The sequence below is a fragment of the Ictidomys tridecemlineatus genome, chromosome 2, assembly GCF_052094955.1.
Source record: "Ictidomys tridecemlineatus isolate mIctTri1 chromosome 2, mIctTri1.hap1, whole genome shotgun sequence".
Classification (NCBI taxonomy): domain Eukaryota; kingdom Metazoa; phylum Chordata; class Mammalia; order Rodentia; family Sciuridae; genus Ictidomys; species Ictidomys tridecemlineatus.
This window is the reverse complement of record NC_135478.1, coordinates 102965380-102979896: the sequence shown is the minus strand read 5'-3', so window position 1 is coordinate 102979896 and position 14517 is coordinate 102965380.

Here is a 14517-nt window from a genome sequence, read left to right as displayed (position 1 = left end):
TGTCAAGAGAGCAACGCTGAGAGACACTCCCATAGGAATGAGCTCTTCTGCTCAAAGCAAAGATACACAGTGCTCGCCATCAGGGCAGTGAAAATCAGGGCATAGTCTGCGAATTCTGGTGCCAGCCTGAAGGTGTGTCCAGAAACCACCTCCTCGGCGCCCCCACACAGCAGGATCCACACGTCTTTCAGCCCCCCTGCACAGCTCAGACTCCCTCCAGGGGCTGCCCCTGCATGGAGAAGAACTGGGGGGAAGAAGCAGGAGGCGGGCACAACCCACCCCTTATGTTGCTGCCCCTGAACTCAGCAGGGGCTGCTACAGTCACTTTGCACACGGGACTTTGGAGAAAAACTGTTGGGAGTGAGGCCAAAGAAAAGTCTTAAGAAACGTCCGTTCAGGCAAAGGCACAAGCGCTCAGCCAGGGGGACTTGAAACCTCCGCCAGTGGCTTCCTGAACATGGTATCAGGGGCAGCCAAAGTTACAACTGGAGGCTCAGAGCCCAGCAGGCCTCAGCTAGGTGGTGGGCAGCTCAGCACTGAGCGCGGGGAGATTCCTGCTTCCACTAGGGGGCAGTAGCTGCTCTCTGCACAAAGCCTTCCCATGCAGCACCCAGTGGGCGCCTCCCGGGCTGAGGTTCATCCTATGAAATCTAGTCTTTTAGATTTTGGCAAAGAGCCAGAACTGTTTCTTAAATCACTGCTAAGAATCAAAGAAAACAGAGCCAAACAAAAATGAAAATAAATAAGAAGACAAACCAAACAAACAAAACTCCTCTCCGGATCTGGGGCACATCTGGCTCACACATGACCAGCTTGCAAAACTGGACTTACTCTGGACCTCAGCCTCTCTATCTGCAAAAGGGGAGGGACAATACCTTGTGTGCAGGGTAGTGAGGAGGACTAAGCATCTTTGGAGCAGTGTAGGTGTTCAGTGACTGTCTCTCCCATGACCAGTGGACAACTGACCTGCCAGTCCTCTCCTGGTCTTTGTCCCAGGGAAGTACAGGTATAGAAGACAGACTGTAAGGTCTTTCCACTTAGGTCAGTGATCCAAAGAGAGACCCCAGACCAGACAGCCCCCTCACCATCCCTTTTAAGGCAGCATTGTAGAAAGCTGCTAAGTGGAAATCCACCCAAGGTGCAAGGAAGTCCAGCTGCCATTTACAAATTCACATCAAGCCCTGGACTTATTCTCTAAACCATCAATTCCCGACCAGCAGTCAGAGTCTCAGTCCCTCTCCCTCTGCATCATCTTCTAGCTGGATAATACATTCCAATGTTTTAGAGGTCAATCAAAGGTGTAGCCAGCACATGTACCCACCCTGGATGGGCTCAGGGTGCTCAGGGGGCATTGCACAGCACCTCACCCCAGGATGCCCCGAAGCAGCATGCTCTCCCACACACCTGTCTCATGGACCAGGGCCAGTAGGAAGCACGGTGAGCTTAGATATTGTTTGGATTACGTACCCTTTTTATTAACTCAAAAAATGAAACAAACAAAAAGATTGGAGCTGGAGAAAGCCCTTACCTCCCCTCTTCTTCCCTAGGACCACCCATCACGGGAATGAGAGCACCTCAAGAGCAAGAATGCTCCTTACTGTTCATTTATGGAGCCACACCCCCCACTGAGCAGGAAATGAAGGGTCTCTCCCAGCCCAGCAGCTGAGCCCGAGCCAACCTGGAGGAACTTGGAGGCAGCCTCAAGTGGCAGCAGAGCCGAGAACCACAGCCAGGGTGGACGCCAGAGGGTCTCCATTCCTAAATCCCAACCAAGGCTTGAGCAGTCACATGACCAGACCCTTCCAAACAGAAAAGGAGGAGGGATTCCAAGCACCACATGATCTCATTAACCACAAGCCAAGCTCAGCTGGGAGAGCAGGCTCAGGGGTGTGTGGGTGGGGCTTTCATTCTTCACACCAAGCAAACCAGCCTTCAAAAAGTCCAGATTCTCCACCTCAGGAAAGAGAAGTGGGCGGGGGAGGAAAAGGGGAGTGGAGAGAAAAATTAAGATATTTCTTTTTCTTTTTAATTTTTTTTTTTTTAGTTGTAGATGGACACAATACCTTTGTTTAACTTATTTATTTTTATTTGGTGCTGAGGATCAAACCCAGACCCTCGCACATGCCAGGCAAGTACTTTACCTCTGACTACAACCCCACCTCTAGGAAGAGATTTCTTAATAAAAACCAAATAGTAAGTTTTTCTTTGTTTCCTAAAAAATCTGTAATTAAACTGTAGTGAAGGCCACCGTCCAGGAATTGTGCATGTGTGTGTGTGCGTGTGTGTATGTGTATGTGTGTGTGTGTGTGTGTGTGTGTGTTGGGTGAGATGATTGACTATCTAGGGTTGCTGGGTTTCTTGCCTCTATTCAGCGAAAATTGAACAGGACACATAGCAAGCAAGAAGTCAGTTTATTGCAAAGGTGACAGACGTATAGAGACAGACTTCTCCAAAGAGAAGGGGCCCTGGAGCTGGGAGTCCGGTGGTGGAGTTTTGGCCTGTACTTTTCATGGTTTTTGGAATTTTCTTCTCTCCTTCTCTCTCCAGACCAAATGCTCCTCATTATTATTGATTGGTGCCCCCTCTGACTTCGAGTCTGTTTTAGATTCTCTATTGAATCCCTCACTTTGGAGCACAAGTACAGAGTGTTGTGGGATTGGGTCCCTGCTGTGTCCATGAGACCAGTCTTTTCCTCAAAGGAAGCTGACCTCATTAAAAGACCCTCCCCATGCTCCTTTGTCCTGGCCCTGCCCTCACCTCCTCCCTGGCCCTCCTGCCCTGGCTGCCTATGCCCTTCTGCATCTCCCTCAAGATAATATGATAAAAGTTGTTAGGTACCAAGAAACATAAACTGCAAAATAAAGAATATTAGGATGCGAGTGGTGACAGTTTATAATGTCAATTGCGTTGTTCTGAGCACTGAGTGTTATGTTTGGATCTTAAATGTTCCCCCGAGGCCTGTGAGTTCAAGGCTGAGTCTCCAGCGGGTGGCACTCCTAGAGTGTAGTGGGACCCCAAAGAGGTGGGACTAGTGGGGGCAGTTAGGTTGCTGGTATATACCCTTGAAGGGGATGCTGGCCTGTCCTCCTGTCCCTGCTTCTCAGCTGCCCTGGGATGAGTGGCCTCTTAGCCACACGCTCTTCCCTGACCACGAGCCCAGAGAGAGGGGGCCAGAAGAAGGCAGACTGAAAACTCTCACATCACCGAGCAGCAAATACAGCTTTGCTCCTTTGTGTGATTATCTTAGCCTGCTGCCCCAGAGACAGAAAGCTGGTGAGCACCCTGAGACCAGCATTCAGGACAACAACGCAGGTAGAAAAGCCAGCCTTGGTTTCCAGCAGTAGAGTGTTTCAGATAGAGACCCTCCCTCCCAAGGCCCTGTGGCAGGAAGCAAGAGGAGCCAAGGGCTTTATCTCCGAGAGTTCATTTGCTCTGGGCCTAGAGAGGAGCTGGCAGGAGGCAGGAGGCAGGGAGCCTGTCAGCACAGTGCAGGATGTCTGGTCCCCTTCTGCCCCATAAAGCCCAGTGCTTAGGATGGGCAGGTGAGGGGCTGATCCTGCACATCCTGGGAGTGCTGGGGTCCCCACCCAGTGCTGCTCCCTCCTGTGAGGTCCATGGCTCAGCCTGATGTTCTGCCAGATGCCTGTCATTTCAAGAGCTCATTCCTGTTTAATGCAGATGGAGATTTGCATTTATTCCTCTTTATATTAATGTTTATATTATGGGTGGGGTGTGGAGGAAACTTGTCCTATTAAGTGTGACTCTTCAGTCTGTTTAGAATTCATCTCTGGGCTGAGAAGCAGCCTCCATGTCACCTGAGGCTGCGATGTCTGCACAGTGTCTGGAGAAAGGTCACAGCCCAGGTGATGCTGGCGCCTCTTCCCTCCCTCTGGCACCTGCCTCTTCATCGACACCGTGTCTCGCTGCCAGGAGTGATGAATGGCCCAGAAGTGTCACAGCTCGGTGGTTCTTAGTGCACCATGCACTGGCAGCTGCCACCTGACTACCTGTGCCTGCCTGCACCCTCCTCAGATGACAAGTCACATTCTTCTCCTCCCAGTGTCCCCTCCCCCTGGACCAGGAGGCCAGCCAGGCACAGCTCCCTGAGGGGTTCAGACTTGGCACCTCCAGGACCCTCTACTGACCTGAGTGTGGCTGGGATTCAATGATCAGCCCAAGGTGACTGCTCAGTGGGGACAGGAGGATCCAGAGGGAGGTGGGGACATGAGTTGAAGGCGTCAGGCAGGTTCTCGTGGCCACTCGGGGCTCTGCAGGCAAAAACTCTCTTGATGTTCATTTTATTTTGATCAACATGCATTGACTGTCCCTGTCACCTGGGCTCAACCGCCTGCCTCCCCGCCTCCCCTTCCCAGCCTCTCCTTGTCACCATTTTGGAGTCTGGCAGCATTTTCAGCCTCCACATGGGAAAGCAGGTGTTCTGTCCTCTACCCAGGTCTGGCTCGGCTCACCCTGCAACGTCCTGCTTCCATCTGGCAGCCAACTTCAGTGTGCCTCTGTGCCACTTCTCTGTGTCCATTCATGTGCTGACGGGCTCCATGGGGTTCCCGCTCCCTCCCAGTGCAGCGGGTGCTGTGAAGGCTTCCCAGGGAGAGGGTGGCAGGGTCTGGCTTGTGTGCATGTCCACTGCTCGGGGGTGGGGCCAAGATGTGGGGACTGTCCAGGGGATAGGGGATGGGGTGGAGCAGCCTGGTTCCCTCAGACATGGCGAGGGGTCCACAGCGGGCATGTGCTGGAGCTGACCCAGCAGCATCTGGAGGTGAGTTGGGGTCTAAACCCACTGCAGTTGGACCTGACTCAAGGCCTCTCTTCCTCCTAACTCCCACCCCCCCACTCTTCCCTCTGTCCCTGTCCTCCAGCCACTGCATATTCCACATCCCTGTGCAGGACATGAGGCCCAGCCACCCCCTCAGCGTCCGCACCCATTCTTGACTCTGCCTGGGCGAATCTTGCAGGGTCCTCTCCTGGTTCTTCCTCACCTCATTCAGAAGCCCTCCTCCCCCCCTTAATCTTGCTCTTTTCTCCCTTCCTTCTCCCCTCCTACTCCTCCTTCCTCCTCCCCTCCTCCCCTTCTCCTCCTCTTCCTCCCCCTCTTCCTCCCCTCCTCCTTCCCTCCTCCTCCCCTCCTCCTCCTCCTCCTCCCTCCTCCCCTTCTCCCCTTCTCCTCCTTTTCCTTCCCCTCCTCCTCCCCTCCTCCTTCCCTCCTCCCCTCCTCCTCCCTCCTCCCCTTCTCCTCTTCTCTTCCTCTTCCTCCTCCCCTCCTCCTCCCTCCTCCCCTTCTCCTCTTCTCTTCCTCTTCCTCCTCCCCTCCTCCTCCCCTCCTCCTCCCCTCCTCCTCCCCTCCTCCTACTCCTTCTCCCCTCCTCCCTTTCTCCCCTTCTCCTCCTCTTCCTCCCCCTCCCCTCCTCCTTTCCTCCTCCTTTCCTCCTCCTCCCCTCCTCCTACTCCTCCTCCCTCTTCCCCTTCTCCCCTTCTACTCCCCTTCTCCCCTTCTCCTCCCCTTCTCTTCCTCTTCCTCTCCTCCTCTTCCCCTCCTCCTCTTCCCCTCCTCTTTCCCTCCTCCTCCTCCTCCTCCTCTTCTTATTTCTTTTCCTCCCAGGGCTCCCTTTTCCTTTCCCCTAGGTGCCCACCCTCTTGGAGGAACATTCCCCTCAGTCTGCTGCAGAAATAAACGAGACCAGCTTCCTGGCTTCCCTTCTCCCTGGGCCCCAGGACAGGATTTGGCTGCATTCCCACAAGATAATCCAGATGGGAGGGAGGCTTTGGAGCTTTGGAGTCATTTCTCTGAGGTTGAAAGGGTTGGAACATAGAGCTAGCATTTGGCCAAGTCCTGCGCTAAGTTAAATAAGAATTAATAAGGCGTTTCAGTGGTCCCTCCGGGGAATGTGGCACATGGAGCTGTTCCCATGGGCTTTAATTAGAGGTTGTGTACAGGGGGGTGCTTGCAGCAGGAGCTCTGAGTGGTCTCAGGGTGGCCTAGTGGCCGGGGTGGGCAGCCCTGGAGTGAGGGGTGGGCTCCGTCCTGCTCAGTGTGCCATGGAGCCGGCCTCCTGACTCTCAGCCCTGCCCCGTCAGTGGGGTGACCTCTGAGCTCCTCGCAGGTGGCAGAGATGACTGGATGACACAAGGGTCTCAGCCCATCCCAGGAACATGGAGGAGCTAGGGGAAGTTAGGATCACAATCACTCCCATCTCCACTGTGACAGTCCTGCTGTGACCAGCCCTTGGGGACCCAGAAGCCCAACCTGGACTCCTAGTCCCCTTTGCCATTTCCTGACCCCTTGATTGTTTTTCTACTGGAGGACAAAAGCCAAGGTGCGTCCTCTGCATTTTACACTCAAGCATTGCAGACCCTCGGGCAGCCAAGGGGGAGGACCCCTGGGTGGACAGGTCCACAGGTCAAGACAGAGCACACTGCCAGGGGACCTACCTGGGGCCGGAGCTGCCGGGACCCCCTGTGGAGGTTGGGTGACTTCAGAGCCACCCGCAAAGGGGGTACTGGCAGCCCAAGCCCTCGGGCCATCACAGCTTCTGTCCCTCAGAGGCTAGTCCTTGGGTTTGGGCAGTTTTTCTAGACTGTCCCTCTGGGGAGCCCATGGAGACCATTTGGGTCCATGTAGGTGACCCTGGCAGGCTGTGCTGCCAGACAGGCCCAGAAAAGCAGGCTCAGCTGGCGAGAGCTGTCACAGCCTGGCTGTGACCAGGTGGCTCCACATCAGGCACTGGGGAATGGGGACAGGTCCTTGGAACAGGTGGGCCTGGGGATAGTGAGGCCGATGCCTGTTCCTGAAGTAGGACATTTCCAGGAGACTTTCTGAAGAGCAGGAAAAGGCAGCCCCTGTGGGAACCCACAAGACCAGCAGCATTACAAGTCACTTGCTGTGTGTCAGGCACAGAGCTTGAGAGATGGGACAGTCAGTCATGGTGGGACGACTCCATGAATATCCTCTAGGCAATTGCTTCCTGGCCCCCTTCCAGATGGTGCAGCTGCATCGTAGCCAGTGGAGTAGAAGTGGAGGTGAACCGTGGAGTTAGGGGAAAAGACTGCTCTTCAAATGCACCATCTCCTGTTCTTTCCTATCTTGGACAAAACTGATGGCTAAGACTGCTGCAGCCATCTCGGGACTAGGAGAAAAGAACCCAGAGATACAAAAGCTCTTGGCTGGGATAGCACTGAGCTTCTAAACCAGCGCCCAGACCACCAACTTCAGCAATGCTTGCTACACGACAACCATGGGCTTCATGTATTTAAACTCATGTGGTCAGGTCTTCTGCTAGTCACAGATGAAATGTCTTATGAGATACAAGATGACATCTTAATTTACACTCATGACATTAGTGTGATCTCCTTAGACACGTGAAGGATGGAAGCTGGGATGCAAAGAGCAGAGCAGCCTCCCAGATTACAGAAGATGCCATTCCTCTGGGTCCTGTTGTCTTGCTGATGCTCTTTTTAATCTTTAAGTCCTTAAAATGTTTTCTTTGTGCATTATTTAAAAAAAATCTACAGAAATGAAATCATCCCACATTCCGGAAATCCCTACCAAACTTACTTTTTGATAATTTCCTTTATACTTTACACACACACACAAACACACACACACACGTTGTGTCTCTCACTAATATTGTGTCTGATACAGGTCAAGTCAACGTTCATTCACGGACACAGTGAATCTAGCTCCTCACTTACTAACAGCGACAAGAGCCCGGCTGTCCTCAGGCATCGATTGTCCTTTGCTTCCTGAAGAACTCTAAGTGGGAGTCTCTGTGGACAACCTCTTGTCACTCTTGTGTGAGCTTCCTGGAGTCACCTCTCAGACAGACTCTCTGTACCTAGTTCCATTACCTCAACTAGGACACGCACTGGGGGTGGAGCTGGGAGAACAGGTGGCTTCAAGTTGGAAAATGGCGAGGTGGCAGTTGGTCATCTTTTCCAAGATGTCTTTGGCCAGAGGAGGAAGGGACCATTGGGGGAGGGAGAGAGCCTCAGGCAGGACAGTGGTCACAATCACATGCCACCGGGGAATGTCATCAGGGACCCAGGAGATGGTCTGCACAGGGTGAGTTCAGGGGAGGGAGGGGGAACTAGAGGCCTGGGGTGCGGCCTGAGGCTGGGGTCTGAGAGGGTGCTGGACATGGGGGGGCAGCAGGGCCGGGATCTGGACACCTAATGCCCTTAGCTGCAGAGCACAGGCCAGTTTTGCCCAGCAGCCTGAGGACAAAGGTGGAGAGTGCTAGGGTGGAACTTGTGTCCAGAGTGTGAGGACACTGCCCTGGGGATGAGGAGACCACCTGGGTCACCGGTTGTTGCTGAATGGAGCAGGATTGGCTGAGGGGACAGGCCCCTGAGGGCCAGGAGGGAGGTCAGCCTTCAAGCTGCAGTGGGACCTGCTTAGCCACCCACACCTCTTTCCACATGGCTTGATGTCTTTACCGAGCTCACCACGCCCGCTCTGCTCTTTCTTTCCTTGAAATACAGACTCAAGCAACCACTCTGTGTGTGTGCATGTGTGCATGCGTACATAAGAATACATGTCTGAGTGTGAATCGCACACATGTGGGCATGAGTGTGAGCACAGTGGCTGGTTGTCTCCATACACTAGGAAAGAAAACCTTGGGGACACTTCTCCACTGGGGCTCAAGCCTGGCTAACATGGGGAGCAAGCAAGCAAGGTGGGGAAAAGATTGGATGTGTCTTTTGATAAAATGCAACACACACACACACACACACACACATACACACACACACTCTCAATACATGTATGTTTGACGCACATGCATGGCCTATTTGCAGGCTGTTCCTGATGAGATTTCACCAGAGCTCCACGTGACGGGAAAGGTGGGTGCATGACCCTCCACCAGGGCAGTTCATCTCTGCCTATCCGGCTGTTGCACACTGGATTTCCACACGGCTCCTGATCCCCAGTGATGTCCGTGGGTTCCTTCTGGATACGTGTGGCCCCGGGATGGGCCTCATTCTCCCGTCTGAGAACCAGCACAGGTTGGGTGTCTTCTGCTGCTCAGTTCACCCCTTCCTCTCCCTGCTCACTGCAGTCACCAGGGGCGGAAGGCTCGGTGGTCTCATGTGGCTCGGTGGTCTCATGTGGCTCTGTGGTCTCATGTAGCAATGCCGTAGCTGGGCGTGAAGGGAGAGGCACCCTGCACCTCCCACCATAGCCTGCCAGGCTGCAGTGAGGTGACACGGCACAGATCCTGATGACTGTGGTCCGCTTTTCTAGAGCCACCTGAGGGGAGCTGCCTTGCTGACGTCAGCTCTGGGCCTCTCCTGGCTCTTGCAGCTATCCCCACATCAGAGCCTGAGCCACCTCCCGAAGACCCCTAAAGAACGAAAGCTGGCCTCTATGTCTAGCTGGCCACGCTGCTTAGTGAGTATCCCCAAGTTCCTTTCCCTGTTAACTGGTGGCCCCTGGAGGGGTGAAAGAACATCCTAGAAGAAATGCGCCTGTTTGCACAAGGAGAGGCTTGGAATGTTTCAGAGAGTCTCGGTGCCTCTCTTTGGAAGGTATTGCTCTTTTGCCGAGTTAGTAGCCTTTGGTTCGGCCACCAGGAGTGTTTCTTCTCAGCTTGATGTGATAGAGGGAGAGGGCGGGTCCTGGGCCAGGGACCAGGTTTCTCCTTTGGGAAGTAGTGCATCCTAACCTACAAGTGTCTGACAGACCTGTACCTGCCTCGAGGACAACAGCCAGCATTGGGGGAGCCCAGGGTCCCCTCTGTAAGATGGCGGTGGTCATTGCCCAGCAAGCATGGACAGATCCACTTTAGGAAGCCAGCGGAGGGAGCCTGCTCATTGGTGCCACTTCCTATTTGGAAAAGAAAAGAGAACCTCATTCATTTTGATGATGGATTTTGGTCCCTCATGGAACCCCAGGGCAACATTTGAGTAGAACAAGATGTCTTTCATGAACCAACAGCTGGGGCACGCTTGGTGGCTGCAGCTGGGATAACATATTCCCTGCTAATTGATTGCAAGGTCACTCCTGAAACCCACAAGCCCAGCTTGTGAGAGGTCTTCGGGCATCAGAAGGGATGATGGGCAGCTTCGCAACCCGTCTCGCCCTCGCCGGTTAAGAGGACCAGATGGCCAGGCACCACGAGTCCCGTGTGCCTTCCGGATGGTTGGCTCATGGTGAAACATGCTGAGTGGATACGTGAGGGGCAGTCTCTGCTGCGCCCCACTCTGTGCATGAGATGAAGATAGACAGCCTCCGCATTACTGTGACCTATTTCTTCTACCTGCTTTTGCTAAAAGTTTCTGAGTTGATGGCCATAAGGCCAAGATGACCCAAGCTGAGATGTGGCAATGCCATTGGTGTGCCCAGTGTGATGAGCAGAGGGTCCTTGGACTCAGTTTCCACTTCTCCTGGGACTCCAGTGTAGACATGTGTCAGGATCAGAAAACCAGCTGTTACGTCAGAGTTCGTAAGCAAATCGCTTATTGTAAGTGTTAAAGTAAAACCAGTTTCATTTTCCAATGTGCAAAGAGGAATGAAATATTCATGGACATAGATATTTCTCAAGTGCTCACACTGTGTTCTGGGCTCATTGACTCCACTCTTCCCCTCTCCGAGCAGATTCAAAGTCCTCAATACGTAGACTTCTGTTGAAATAATTTTCCCCTACACTTACCACGAGATTAAACCCTTCAGTATTTACACAACGTTTTGCCGAATGCTCATCTTTGTTCACTGAGTGTCAGTGCCATGAAGGCAGGACAGGATTTTATAAAAAAATATATATATATATTCGTAATGACCAAATGAGAGTAAAAATGTGGCCTTTGATTTCACAAATGGGCCACAGTGCTGTCCTACTTAATATGAATATTCTCATAGATCACTGACCTCAGAGAAACCACTAAGTGACCAAGATGGATCAAGACAATAAATCAACTTCCTAATCATGTTTGAACATAAACAAGAAATCCCAAACATCCCCCTCTTCAGGTGACGTGGGTGACAGCAGCCACCCTGCCAGCGGCTCCCTCAGCCTTCTTCCGGCTCCTGTCCCAGCTGAGAGTGAAGCAGGTGCTTCGGGGGGCCACTCCGGCCTGCCCTGGCCTCTCACCAGAGCAGATCCCAGCTTCTCTGAACCCCGCAGATCACCTGGCAGCAGGCATATCCTACAGTGGCTCTTTCCAGCTCCTCCTCTGCCATGCCCAGGGCTCCTCATGGAGCACAGAGGGAAGAAAAGGTCACTCCCCACAATGGGAGCCTTCCTGCCAGCGCTGGCCAGAGGACATGGACACAGGGTTGACACGGGGATGCTGCATCTTGTCTCACACTGGCAGATACTTGAGAGGGAATTCCAAAGTTTAAGAAATGGTCCTGTTAAAAACAACACCATCATCAAGTCCATGGAAAAAATGAAAAGCCAACAGATAAAGATCATCAAAGCACTACGTGTATCATGGAGGTCTTTTAATAGTTTCTTAACAATGCCAGCTTCAAATTTAAAATGTGATGAAAATAAGAAAGATTTTAAGCAGAGCTGATTTCAGTTCCCTCCAAGGCTTTTAAGCTGTGGTCTGTTCCTATTCTGCAACTGGATCCTGTGAAGGGGTTGCCCCTACCTGCTCAGCTTGGAGTCCTCCTCTTCCTCCTCCTCCAGGCAGCCTCTCCTGACCACTGCAGACCACCGACCCTCCTTTCTCTCACCTCCATTTGCCGACCCTACAGACAGGGAAACCCAGCACCAGGCCTCCAGGGATTCTGTAGGAAATGACAGGGGAAAGGGATGAGCAAATTCTTTTTCTTTTTTGTAAAAACACAGGAACTGGGCTGGCAGATTTCCCATGTTCCAAGAAGCCAGAGATCTCTGCTTTTCTTTGAAATATCCTGAGGGTTAAAATGATTTCTTTGTGAATTCAAAATGAGCCCAAAAAAGCCATCCATCCATGCCTACGGGTCTACAGGTACCATGCAGCTGCTGGGATTAGTTCAGGAGTGGTCCCAGCCTCTCTCTGTTGAATCCAGGCACAGAGCGAACCTCTGAAAAGCTTAGATTGGCTTCTCCATCCCGAGAGTTGTCTTCCTGTCCCTTTCCTGTCTTCCTGTGACTATTCAGAACAAAGCACAGGAGGGCCACCGGTGCCAATCACATGGCTATTGACTCATGCAATGGGGATGGTGGGACCCTTGAGATGCCCTCACCCACCTGCATGCTTCATCTGCCCTCTCTCCGCAGGTGCACCTGTAATAAGAGGTGTGTTTGTGCAGGGCTCTGTGTTACTCTTTAAATCCATGTATTATCCCACAAGTATTTCCAAGTGCTCCCTACTGCCAAGTGCCCGCTCTGAGAACTGAGATGATTTTAATGTAAACAAAATGAAGACAATAATGGCAGCAGAAAGGAAGCCCTCATGGAGCTTACATTTTTAAGGGAAAGCGAAAGCCAATTAATGACCAAATACACCCTATGCCAGCCACAAGGGCTAAGAATAAAACCAGAGAGCAGGAAGAGGACAGGGTGTGAAGGAAGGGATGGAGTTTTATACAGGAGAGCCAGGGGAAATCTTACTGGGACGCTGACACTGCAGTCAGGATCTTTAGGAGGTGAGAGCTTCAGCTTATGGGTCTCTGGGGGGAGCAGCACAAAGGGTACAGCATGTTCAAAGGTCCTGAGGTTGGAACATGCCTGGTATCTACCAAGCAGAGTCCAAAGGACAGCCTCGCTAGAGCACAGGAACAGGAGCAGAAATAGAGAGAGACAAAAGGCCTAAGCATTGAGGGTGAGAGAGATCATGGGCTCTTGTAGGAACTTCCACCTTTATCCCAAGAAAGATATGCAGCCACTGGACTGGACTGGGCTGAGGAACCCAGACTGGGTTACACTGCAACCAAGCTGCTCCCTTTTCTGGTTCTGATGCACCCCATCGCTCTCTTGGCTGCCTGCCTGGTCCCTGCAGGTCTTTGCTTGTGCAACCCCCAGATTGCCAGAGGTGGATGTGTAGGAGGCAGAGGGAACCAGGGCGGAGGACCATGCATTTCTTCCAGGGCTGTTCCAAAGAGACCTCTGCATCCATGGGATTTTCCAAATGGGGAGAAAGTAGCTCTCTCCAGAATCTCACTGTTGTGGCTTTAGCAGGGGAAAATCTTGGCCTTGAACTCTGGGCATTTTAACCCCAGGACAGGAAACAAGTGAGCAACAGCCCCACCACTTTTTAGGAATGCCCTGTCCCCACGGGTGGTTCAAAATTGGAGACACACCAAGATGCTCTATGGGTCTGAAGAGGCTAAATGAAGCCCGTCACTCTCTTCCTCCAGCATGGGATGCCCACCCTCTCCTGCGTTTAAGAGAGCTGTGGCCATCACAGAGCCAAGCTGCCCATCCAGGCTCCCCCATGTGCCCAGCCTGTGCTTGGGGTCTGCTCCACCTAAGTGGACTCAGTGTGAGCCTGGTTCCTGCGGTTTCTTTGGGTTGCCCAGCAGTAATGTCTCTGGCCTCTTTCTCAACCCCGCTGATGGTGCAGGTTATGTGACAGGACAGAGTCCCTGTCACAGTATCGTTTTCTGGCTGTTGTTACCATTCTTACCCCTGAGATTGACAAACTGGCCTCTGGTTTTGCATAGTCAGTCATTACATAGTCAGGGACATTCCTCTGATCTTCAAAAGTGCCTGCTGCTCCTGCCTTTAGATTCATCAGGTACATGAGGGTGTTTAAAGTCACATGGGAGTGTGTGAAATAGGAGCAGAGCCCGTGCCACTGCCTGCCTCCTCCACCAGGGCAGGAGAAGTGCACACTGACCCTAGGGTGTCAGCTCTTTCGGGGAAGGTGACCCTTGATCCTGGTTTTCCCCAACTCTCCAGGCTTAAACACCAAGAGTCCCACATCCCGGGAACCCATTCAATGTGAGTAAACTGGGACATATGGTCACCCTACATTTAATGCTTTTAACAATGACCTCACCATTTCACAGATGAGCACTGCCAGGGCCTGGCCATGGCCAACATCACTGTCCCCACTCCCATCCCAGGGCTGGAGAGATACAGCCTGGTCTCACAGTCCTTACTCTGCACATCCGCACCTAGACAGAGCTCTCAGCTGGTTGTGCTGCAACCTGCTCGACCCCACAGCCAGCCGAGCCATTTCTGTAGCTTCAAACCTAGGATCAGCTGACCTGCCTCAGTCTGCATCCAGGCTGTGCCCCTCATGAACTGTGGACTTTGGGTAGGTGACTTGACATGCCCTTGCCTGGGTCCCCTCCTCTGTAGGCCTGGGAAGGCTGCAGCACCTGACTCGGAGGGCTGCTTGGAGAATGAGCTGCACGCAGGATGGTCAGGCCCTTAACGGAGGGCTGGGGGCACAGTGAGTGCTGTGCCTGCGTGGCTATTATATCACAAGAATCTCCAAAATGAAGAAAGTTATGTGAAGTAAAGATTCAAATCATACAGGACCTGTATTATTCATTTTCAAACAAAACGTTATTAAAGTTTAAAATGTTGTCATTGACTGCAATCACTTTTTGTCCCTGGGCATTCT